This window comes from Helianthus annuus, chromosome 2 (genome assembly GCF_002127325.2).
Source record: "Helianthus annuus cultivar XRQ/B chromosome 2, HanXRQr2.0-SUNRISE, whole genome shotgun sequence".
In the NCBI taxonomy this organism is placed as follows: Eukaryota; Viridiplantae; Streptophyta; class Magnoliopsida; order Asterales; family Asteraceae; genus Helianthus; species Helianthus annuus.
The window spans coordinates 146,456,902-146,468,855 of NC_035434.2; positions in this window are offsets into that span (position 1 = coordinate 146,456,902).

An 11,954-nucleotide genomic window follows, 5' to 3' on the forward strand; every position below is an offset into this window, starting at 1 on the left:
GATGAAGATGATGATGATATTGACGATACTCCTCTGCCAAAACTTAGCAGTTGGATGATGCATGGGGAAGAAGGAACGCTTGAAGTAACTTATAAAAACAGGGTGCAATATTCATTACGAATGGAAGAAATGTTGTAGACAGGGTTGCTATCTATCATTGAACAACTCTGTGATTCAGCACCTTTAAACGATCCAAAATCCAAGGATGCAGTGATATTCAAGAATAGGATGCAACAAAGAAGAGAAGAGCTAAATCTAAAATTTGATGATGATGAATCTAAAATTTGACGATGATGAATCTGAAGAAAGTGATGAACAAAGCGATGGGTACATATATGATGTAAACCCACCCATGGAAGACTATTAGTTTATTTTGATTTCGTATTATTGTAATCTTATAAAATATTAATCTATGCTAATTAATTACTAACAAAAAGACCCAAAACGCCAAAAAAAAATGACATGGAAAAACCCATAACGCCAAAAAAATTAACTATGTGACACAAAAAGAATTAATTCAACGAGAAGAAATCTGAGTAAAACAGTAAAACGCCAAGTAATTAATGATTCTAGATAATGCCAAAACTATCTTGCACGCAAAAAATAAAGCAGCATGTCAAACGCGAAAATCGGGAAAGGAGAAGAATATTAAAAAGACAAAAAAACCCCTCGGACCCCGCTATCATGTCTCGCGCCACGTGTTGGGCCAGGATGCATTCTCACCGTTCTCACACTTTTTGCCGTTTTCTCCTAATCCCGTTCCTACATAATCATTATCCACATTATCATTACTTTGTTTTTTTATGTGACGGGATGATAGCAAACATCACGAGAAAAGTAAAATATATGTAACAAAATGTTAGCCATACACATAACTTCATGTGGCTTTACAAAACATGCGTGACAAAAGGTTAAACAATAGCGACATTTAAAATTAGAAAACTTTATTTGTGAGTAAATGTTAGACAATAGTCACATTTAAAAGTACAAAGTTGTTTTGTGTGTCTAGAAATAGTTTTTAGCCACATTTATAGTAAACTCATGTGACTAAATAATAAAACAGCCACACCTACCGTGAGTTCATGTGGCTATTGCTACCATTTAGTCACACTTAATGGATGGAATGCTTGATTACAACAACTCTTTTTGCCACATTTTTTTTAAATTGATGTGGCTAAAACAAACTTTTATGTGACTATATAATAGAAAGGACCGCACTTACAATAAATTCATGTGGCTGTTGCAACTCTTTAGCCACATTTATTGTACATAATGTTTGATTCTAGCAAAAAATAGTGGTACCCTTTAGCCACACTTTTAAGTTGCTAAAGCCACTAAACGTGAATGTGACTGTATGATGCTTATGATGACTCGACCTTTGGTCACATTTGAGCTGGAAAAAAAGTGTGGCGAAAGGTGTATGGTCACACTTTTTTTGTGTGACCATAAGCCTTTTTTGACGTAGTTGTAGTTGTGTTCCTTTTTCATTTCCTTCCAATTTGAGCCTACAACTGTGGTGGGTTAGGTCAATTAAAGGGCCGACTGGTGATGGAAGAGATCGATGACGATAGTTTTGGAGTCCTAGTAACGACGGTGGTAGTTAACGGTGAAACCTAGGGGTGTCAATCGTGTCGGGTTGATGGGTTGGTGGGTTAAAATGTTCAACCCAAACACGGCTCATATTATTCAGGTCAAAGATGTTAACCCTAACCCGACCCGTTTAACCCATGTTTTTAAATGAGTCATATAAGTTGACAATTTATAAATGAGTTGTTAGGTTTTAAGCGGCTTATCGACAATATGTTTAATGATGAGTATGTGTGTGACAAATAAATAATATAATGTGTCAAAATAAATGTGATTATAACTAACCATGTAAAATAGAAACGGAAAAAACAAAAACAAAAGTATAAAAGATATTTTTCTAATGGGTCAACCCATTTTTATACTGGTCAAGCCAACCCGACCTGTTTTTAAATGGGTCGTGTTAGTGGACCTAAACCTGTTTTTGGTGTCGGGTTGACCCAAACCTCTCTTTTCACTGAAACCTATTTGATCGCCAAACCTAATAGCCGGTGCCAAGTGGCAGCAGTGGCATATATGTCCCGATTTGTTCTATGGTTGTAGATAGTGACATGCCCAAAACGGACCCCCGTAGCCCAAGTTAGAGCCATTTTAGTGAAGCCCCTTTTGTTACACGATCTTGGGCCTCCAAATACAAGATAGCCCGCTCTTCCACACTTGGGCCCGCATCACTTCTAGGGGCCAAAAAGGATAGAAAAATTGACGTTGGGGGTTGAAATGTCAAAAGATTCCTTTTTAAGATAATAAGGTTAAAGTGAGTTAACCACATGGGCTAAATACATAATTTACTCTTTTCATTTAAAGGGTAAAAAATCCGATTTGCCCTAATGTGCAAGACACGTGACCAGAATTAACACACAAAGTTAACGTCCGTTAAATGAAAAGACATAAACTGTCACAATATATGAACATAAAGGATCAACTATGTTATTTGTTATTATGAAGACCAAAAGTGAAATTCGCTATATAACTAAAGACCAAAAATTCTAATAAACTAGTAAAAGGATAACTTTATTTGTATCAAGATAGATCAAATGATATTTTTGTAAAAGCCGGGTCCATTTTGAAAGCTCTTAAAATGCAGAGGGTGATTATAGTAAAATTCGGATTAGGGTAACTTCACACTTTCTATTTAAACGAGTCTAATTCTATTTCCATCATAATCACCGCCGCACCCTTTCTTCTCTCATCCATCGACATCCCTGGCCATAAAGACGACATCTCTTATTCAGTACCAATGTAAGAGCTTTGATTTTCATTTTATCTAATTTGATTTACCTCATAATCTTACTTTACATTTTTAAAAATCATTGCTTGTTTTCAAAGTACCAATCTGGGAATTTTTGATTTAACTAATTTTAAAGACGTACATGCTTTGATTTTGTTGGTGTTAATGTAACATATATGCGTACTAACTCAGATCGGTTTTCAAAATGAAGAAATTCCTTACCAAATACATTTATAGGAGTTTTGATTTTCTACAAGCATGTTCTAGCTTAGATCTATAAACAAATGAAGAAGAATTTTCACATATTTTTGTTCCTTATTTGTCGTGTAGTTCTAAGGGTTTTTTGTTATTTGCTTGTTTTGTTAGTTTTAAATGTTAGGTTTGGTGTTATTCATTCATCTCACATCACAAATGGATTTGTCTAATCATTCTGGTGGAGACTATAGCATGTTGATCGTTCATAGCGTTTCAAGGATCTCAAATGAGAAAGGTAAAATCTGAAGTCATTCAAACTACTTTAGAAAGTCGTTATTGCAAAATAATAAAAATAAAAAAATCGGGATAGTCAAGGCCTATCATAAAATTAAAAAAAAAAAACCATACTTGTTTAAGTCACAAAATTAACGACCTCACTTTGTTCATTCGCAAAATTAACAACCGTAGCTGTTTCCATTACTTCTTTTTTAAAGCATCTAAACTGATGATATAATGTTACAAGTCTAAAATAGATTAATATATGTGTAGAAAGGTGTGGTTGTTCTTCAACGATTTAAGGGATATTAGTGGGTAAAGTCAAAGAAATGTCAATAAATATCGTATCTAATATTGTGGTTATTATGGTATAAGCGACGTTGGCTAATTTAACGGGTCATGGTGATAGCAACGCTAACAATGTTATGGTCGGACAAGAAGATGGAGTTATTGATGTACTCATTCTACTTATTCGTTCTCAACATGATGCTGTCAGGTCATTTTTCTATTATATGGTTAACAAAAAAAATATGTTTATTTATAATGTCTTGTTGCTTAAACTTGATTAATTTGTTTTGTACCAGGCAAGAAGCAGCTACTGCATTTTGGCATTTATCGAATGATGCCAGAAACCGAGAACGGATTGCGTTACATGGCGGTGTTGAAGCCTTGGTATGACTTTTTTTTATCTTTTGACTTAAAATTCTAGTACCTTGGTTTATCACACACTGCAGATGTATATGAACATCATATGCAAAATCCTACACTTTATTCATTTAGTCTTTTCGATGAATATGACATCTAAGAGTTAGCTTATTATTACGTTACAACATGACTTTGATCCATAAATAATAAACGTTAAACTAGCAAAACAAAATAATTTCTTTTTAATATTCTCGGACGTAGTCTGATAGTTAACATCTTTTGCATTAAGTGGTTATTATTATTGTTGTTGTTATTATTATTGTTATTTTATGGTCTCATTTCAGGTGGCTCTTGCACAATTGTGTGTATATGCCTCTCCGCGTCTTCAGGAGAGAGCAGTTGGTGCTCTATGGGGACTTTCGGTTTCAGAAGCCAATAGGTACACGCCACTATCATACTTAATTTCTTTAGCTTAACATGATATTTACATAGTTGGAGCTAACTGGTTCACTAATTTCTTTAGATGCATATAGAGGATCTCAAAATCAGTTTTGCACTTTTGCTATTTTCTTAGAGCGATAATAAACATGCTCTTTTCATAGTTGAAGCTCATTGGTCCATTAATTCCTACACACTGTATCTTTTCATAGTTGAAGCTCATTGGTCCCTTAAAAGCTCCGCCCCCGGTTGTCTTGAAGTTTTTGTTAAGGTATTGAAAAATCTTTGTTTGAAACTTTTGCTAAACATATTGTCAATAAATATATGGATAAATTACACTTTTCGTCCTTTATGTTTGTATCGGATTGCAATGGATGACCTTTAACTTTAATAATTACAGTCACAGTCCTTTATTTAGAAAACTCATTACACTCTAGGTCCTTTAGCACAAACCAGATTAAAATTTTCAGTTAAGTATGATATATGACTTACACATAAGGGTATGTTAGTAATTTTACTTCTATAAATAAAATATTTTTTTTTCTTTCATATTCACAGCCACACACAATCAAACCCTTATCCCTTTCTCTTTCGTATCTCTCATGTCACCTTCTCTCCAGAAAACAGCCAGCCACCACCACCCTTGTGGCGGAGCCACGGCGGCAGCGCCACCCCCACAATGTCGCCGGTGTGTCTCTTCTCTTTCTCTTCTCATAACTCTCTTCTCTTTCTCTCTCGGGAAACCACCACCCCACCTCAACCTCCGTAACAACCAACACAGTCGTCACCGTTTGGCCACACGGGGATGTTACAGCTTGGGAAATCGACCCACGATTATATTCTTATAAACAGGCTTGGTCCTAATTCTTGTATTGCAAATGGTTTATGTTAAAGCGATTCAGCAATAGTTGTATGGGGTTCATTTTTGAACAACTGAAAAATTTATGGTCGAATGGATTTGGCTGAAATCGCAGTCAAGAAACTAATCAAACTTAAGGCGAACAACGGTGGGTACAGTGTAATGTTAGCGAATATTTATGGAGCAATAGGGGAATGGGACAAGGCAAGAACAGTATGGAAAACATTAAAGGAGCAAAAGGCTAATAAGATACCGGGTTGCAGTTGGATCGAAATCGTTAATCAAGTTCATCAGTTTTATTCTGCTCATGATTCCCATTTGAAAATAGAACACATACATTTGATCATGGAAAGTGTATTTGGATTCTCTTTCCATCATCATGATTCATGATTATGATTTGAAATAGGGGCTTTTATTTCTTCGATACAATTAATTGTTTTACCTTTTTAAATCTATTTGGTTAATGAATGATACATATGTTTTATAATCAGGCTGCAATCTATGGCGGGGACCCAAATTCGGGACGAATCGCTTGTGCTGCAGGCTATGCAGGAATTCCTTTCGACTCAAGAGATGGAGAGGGTGAAGGTGATGGGGGTGGTGATGGCGGCAGATCTGGTGGTGGTGGTGGTGGCAGAGTGGTGGTGGTGGTTAGGTCTCAGGTCAAGATATGGAGGGGGTGAAGGTGATGGGTCACAGATCTGAGAAAAGTTTGGTGTTTATTATTTTATTTTTTAATTTTTGTACTAAAAAGGTGAAAGGACTAATTTGCCCTCATGTGCGATTTATGTGACTTGATTTAACTACAAAAATTAACTTGGTTAGGGTCAAAGGACTTAGATTGTAATGGGTTTTACAAATAAAGGACTGTGACTGTAATTATTGAAGTTAAAGGCTATCCATTGCAATCTGATACAAACATAAAGGACGAAAATTGTAATTTACCCTAAATATATTGTTAACAGGGTATTATAAATACCGTATCTTTTTTTACTTGTTGTATATATAGCACAAGTAACATGTTACATTTGAACTCAACTGAGGATAATTATGTGGAATTGGCAGGTTGGGTTACGATTCTTGAAATATATCTGCTTTGTTTCTCGGGTTTTGGGTAACATCTTATATTTTGCGACGACGATCAATAAAAGCCAGGGCCAGTCGCAATCTAAGGTTGATTTGTACTTGAGACAACTAGTTTTCACACATAGTCAATTGTACGGAGCATTATCGAGGGTTACAAGACGAGATGGAATCAAGCTACTAATACTTGACAACGAAGGCAGACCTACAAATAAAACAATGAATGTTGTATATAAAGAGATCTTCAATGACTTGTGAAATTTTTATGTTTATCATGCATTTTCATTATTTCACGTGCTTTTTATGATTTATCATAATATTCGAACGTACCTGTAATAAAGTATTTACGTATTAAAGTATAATTTTTTTGTTGTTTAGCCACCCGTGTATTACACGGGTACTTAGACTAGTAGATTAATATATGTGTAGAAAGGTGTGGTTGTACAAATATATTCCTAGTCATATTAATCGAAATTTAATAAAAGCTCAATAGAGTTAAGTGGGATTTATTCGGAGTTTCTACGATATTAATTGTAATAGCTTTTGTTTTCATTTGTCTCGATTTAAAATTATGTTATTAAGCTATGCCTTGTGATGTTAAAGTTGTTTTTTTTTTTTGTTTTTGGTTACTCATTTGAGATCTCCATTTCGAAATTTCATGTATTTATATATGTAGAATAACGTATATCTATATATATATTCGATGTCTTAATTATCTGCAAAAAATTTCATGTATTTATATATGTAGAATAACACATATCTATGTATGCGATGTCTTAATTTATCTGCATATAACAATTGGAGTATGATTTTTCTTGTGAATAACAATTGAAACTTTTAATTATATTGAATTCACAATGATTTGGCTATCTGGTCAAACTGGTACATCCACCATTAAAAAAAAATATTACACTTGAGACGAACAAACATAGCCCTGATTTCAAATGTTGACAGTGCAAGAGTTTGTTTGACCATGTCCTTTGAGTTTACAAAAATGGAACAATCGAACTCGGCGAGGACCTCAACTAAATTGGTTCATTGTGGAGATAATTAATGTAAGATTTGAGTTGCCATCACTTATTTTTTAGTTGTACTTTGTTATGGATCATTGTTAATTGTTATATCAGGTGGAGCAACGATCCAAAGCCAAGCCAATGATGGACCAATACCATATGGGTTTAACAAGCAACCACCTCTTGATATAAGTAGTTGGAAGCAGGTCCGTGTGAGCTACATTAGTTCATAGGACATCCACCACCTGATCCAGCTAAAGTTGAGGTTTCAGATGATAATAGTGATGGTATATATATATATATATATATATATATATATATATATATATATATATATATATATATATATATATATATAGAGAGAGAGAGAGAGAGAGAGAGAGAGAGAGAAAGGTTAACATACAAAAGTCCTTATCCTACTTCACGTACGCGACGCGCTCAACCATCAGATATGGGCAATAATCACGCATGGGAGCCCTAATAACGCATGGGAGCAGGGTGATAATCACGCATGGAGGTGATAATCACGCACGTTATAATGGTGAAAAAAATAATTACGCACGTTATAAATTCTGTCGCGTATGTTAATGTAGGTTAAGCCATTTTGTACATTATACTTTCTCTCTCTCTCTCTCTCTCTCTCTCTCTCTATATATATATATATATATATATATATATATATATATATATATATATATATATATATATATATATATAGTGGAGGGTTCAAATGAGAAGAATTTTTTTGTAAGAAGAAAAAAGAAGAAGTTTCAACCAATATGAATGTTTCATTTCACTTCATTTAATATTTGCATTTAATTTTAATATAAGGGTATATTGGTAAACTTACATAAATCATTAATTTGTATTCTTCACCTTTAATAACTAACTAAATTAAATTTGTAACTCCTTTTCAAAATATATACTTTTTCCAAATTAAAAAAAAAAACAACTTAATCTAAAGTGTAGAATAAATTACTAGTTGTGTAGAATAAACTACGAGTTGTGTAGGATATATTTCGGGGTGTGTAGGATAAATTTCGGCTGTGTAGGATAAAATTCTATAATGTGTAGGGTATATATAGGAAATTTTGATATGTGTAGGTTTTGTAGATTGTATGTAGAATAATTAATGATTAGTTGGCTAATTAATTAAAGAGATAAAAATTAATGATATAAGTTATAAATCAAATAGTATTTTACTAATATGCCTTTCTTCATTTTCTTCTCATATTAAATTTCTTCTCAAATGAACCTTCCCCTATATATATATATATATATATATATATATATATATATATATATATATATATATATATAGGGAGCCGCTAAAATAGGAACCACCCCCAGTTGTAAGAACCGTAAGAACCACTTTCAACCAATCAGATTTTGCCATTCAAAAGGTTAATTTGGTCTTTTAACACTAAATGTCATTTTCATACCTTCTCTCCTCATTTATAATTGTCAGCTTCTCTTTCCACCTTTTTAAAACTCCTCATTTCTCTCTCCTTTAAACTCTTGAACCAAAGCTTCATTCAAACACCCTTTTATTACTCTCCTCTCTCTCTCGAATACATAAAGCAAACCAAAAATTTGCCGGCGACCACCCCTGTTTTAATCAATGGAAGATGATGATGATGATGATTGATTGTGGGTGCCGCCGCCGTTCATCGGATCTTTGTGTCTCTGGTTTTTTATGTAAATTATGGTGGGTGCCACCACTGTTTGCCGACGACCACCCCTGTTGTCGGCGACCACCCCTGTTGTCGGCGAACCCCCCGTTTAATCAGTGGAAGATGATGATGATTGATGGTGGGTGCCACCCCTGTTTTTCCGGCGACCACCCCTGTTGTCGGCTACCCCCAAACACCACACCCTTTTGGGTAGCATAGCAGCAGGTGGGGCTCCTGCAAGTGATGTCAGTAGGTGGGGTGATGGCAGTATACATCTCCTCAGGTACTGGGTTCATCAAATGCAAGTAAAAATGTGCAGGGGTTCAATTTTTATTCAGTTGGGTTTTGATTTATTATGTTTTAATTCCATTAGGTTTTTGATTATTTGTGTTTTCGGACCCAATCTTTGTTGTTTGCAGGTTGTTTGGCATTCACCCATTTGAATATGGTGTGTTTCTTTGAATATGTTGAATATGTTTTGATGATGCGTCTGTGGAATATATTTTGATCTGGGGGTTTGATTATGTTGAATATGGTCCTTTTTGAATATGTTCATCGGGCTTTTTGAATGTTTGAATATGTGGGTTTTAACCCGTTTTGGATTTTGGGCGATGATGATGCAAAAAAAAGACCCGTATATTTTAATGACGAGGGCGCGGCAAGGATGGTGGAGGGTGGGTTTTTGAACCTGCAACCCTACTTTTGCAGCCTCTGATTATCGGAAAATCTGAGCCAAAACATCGTTTTTTTTAAGATTTCACTCGTTTTTTTATTTTTGTTTGTTGGGTTTTTATTTTTTTTTGAGTCGTCGATGATGATAAGAATATATCTGAGACACCTCCCGAGTTTGCGATTTCTGGGTGCGTTCATTTTTGCGTAAAAAAATTTTTGTAAAAAAAAAATTAAACCGTAAACATTTTAACGTAAACCGTAAACTTTTTTAACGTAAAATGTGAAGCGTAAAAAGTTTTACGTAAAACGTAAATCGTTATAAGTTTTACGTAAAACGTAAAACGTTTTACGTAAAACGTAAAACGTAAAAATTTTTAACGTAAAACGTAAAACGTTAAAAAGTAAAAAGTAAAAAACCGGTGCGTAAAACGTAAAAAAACCGGTGCGTAAAACGTAAAAAAACCGGCGTGTAAAACGTAAAAAAACCGGTGCGTAAAACGTAAAAAACCGGTGTGTAAAACGTAAAAAAACGTTGATGTAAAAAACCGGTGCGTAAAACGTAAAAAAACTGGTGCGTAAAACGTAAAAAAAACCGGCGTGTAAAACGTAAAAAAAACCGGTGCGTAAAACGTAAAAAAACCGGTGCGTAAAACGTAAAAAAACCGGCGCGTAAAACGTAAAAAAAACGTTGACGTAAAAAACCTGTGCGTAAAACGCAAAAAACCGGCGTGTAAAACGTAAAAAAACCGGTGCGTAAAACGTAAAAAACCGGTGCGTAAAACGTAAAAAAACGTTGATGTAAAAAACCGGTGCGTAAAACGTAAAAAAACTGGTGCGTAAAACGTAAAAAAAACCGGCGTGTAAAACGTAAAAAAAACCGGTGCGTAAAACGTAAAAAAACCGGTGCGTAAAACGTAAAAAAACCGGCGCGTAAAACGTAAAAAAAACGTTGACGTAAAAAACCTGTGCGTAAAACGCAAAAAACCGGCGTGTAAAACGTAAATAACGTTAACGTAAAAAACCGGCGCGTAAAACGTAAAAAACCGGTGCGTAAAACGCAAAAAAACGTTGACGTAAAAACCGGGACGTAAAACGCAAAAAAACGGCGCGTAAAACGTAAATAACGTTAACGTAAAAAACCGGGGCGTAAAACGCAAAAACGGCGCGTAAAAAAAAACGACGCGTGAAAAAGTCGGGCGAAAAAACGGCGCGTCAAAAAACGAGGCGTGAAAAGGCCGGGCGTAAAAATCTTAAAAATTAAAAGAATTATAATAAAAATTTGATTTCATAAAATTGATTTTACAAAAAAAATCTGTGTATAAATAAAAAATAATTAAGTAAAAAAACTAATTAATGAATAGGACAAAAAAGGTAATTTAAAATTAATATATATAAAAAGACAAAATAGATTGATTTTACTTAAATACCCTTTTGGATTAAAATATTAAAGACATAATAAGACAAAAATCTTTTAATATTAATATTATCTACTTTTAATCACATCCATCCATCTAGTTGATCTAAGGGCCAGAAAGTGGTTCCCATGGTTCTTACAACTAGAGGTGGTTTTCATTTTAGCGATCCCCTATATATATATATATATATATATATATATATATATATATATATATACATATATTGGGTTAGGTTAACGTACAATGGCCCTTATCGTACAATATATACGCGATCATCTTAGCCGTCCGGTCCGATCCGGTGCGAATTCACTTTTGAACATACGGTTTGTGCTGAAAAACCAACATGCGAAATTGCTTTATATACCAACATGCGACTTCATCATATTTACCAACACGCGAAATTGCTATAAAAAACCAACATGCGATTTCATCAAAAATACCAACATGTGATATCGAACATGCTTTTTTATAACGTGCGATTTCACAATATGGTACGTATTGTACGTTAAGAGATATTGTATTTTATACTTTCACTATGTGTATATATACATACATATATATATATATATATATATATATATATATTATCACCTATAGCCTTTAGTCATGTACATTTGTTTTGTATAATAAAATAAAATAGAAATTGATTCACATTTTATGTTTGTTTTAATATTTTGGTAAGTGTTTAGCTATTATGTGTACTTATCTTATGTTAGGAAAACAACCCAAAGGACTCTAGTTATTGTTGTAGAGTCAGGTAGACACGCACTTCATATTGTTTCCTAATTACTAATTACATACATTAAGGTCACCAATAGCAAGAAAATCAAATGAGGTTTCATATAATACTCTAAGAGGCTCTTTGTAGAATTT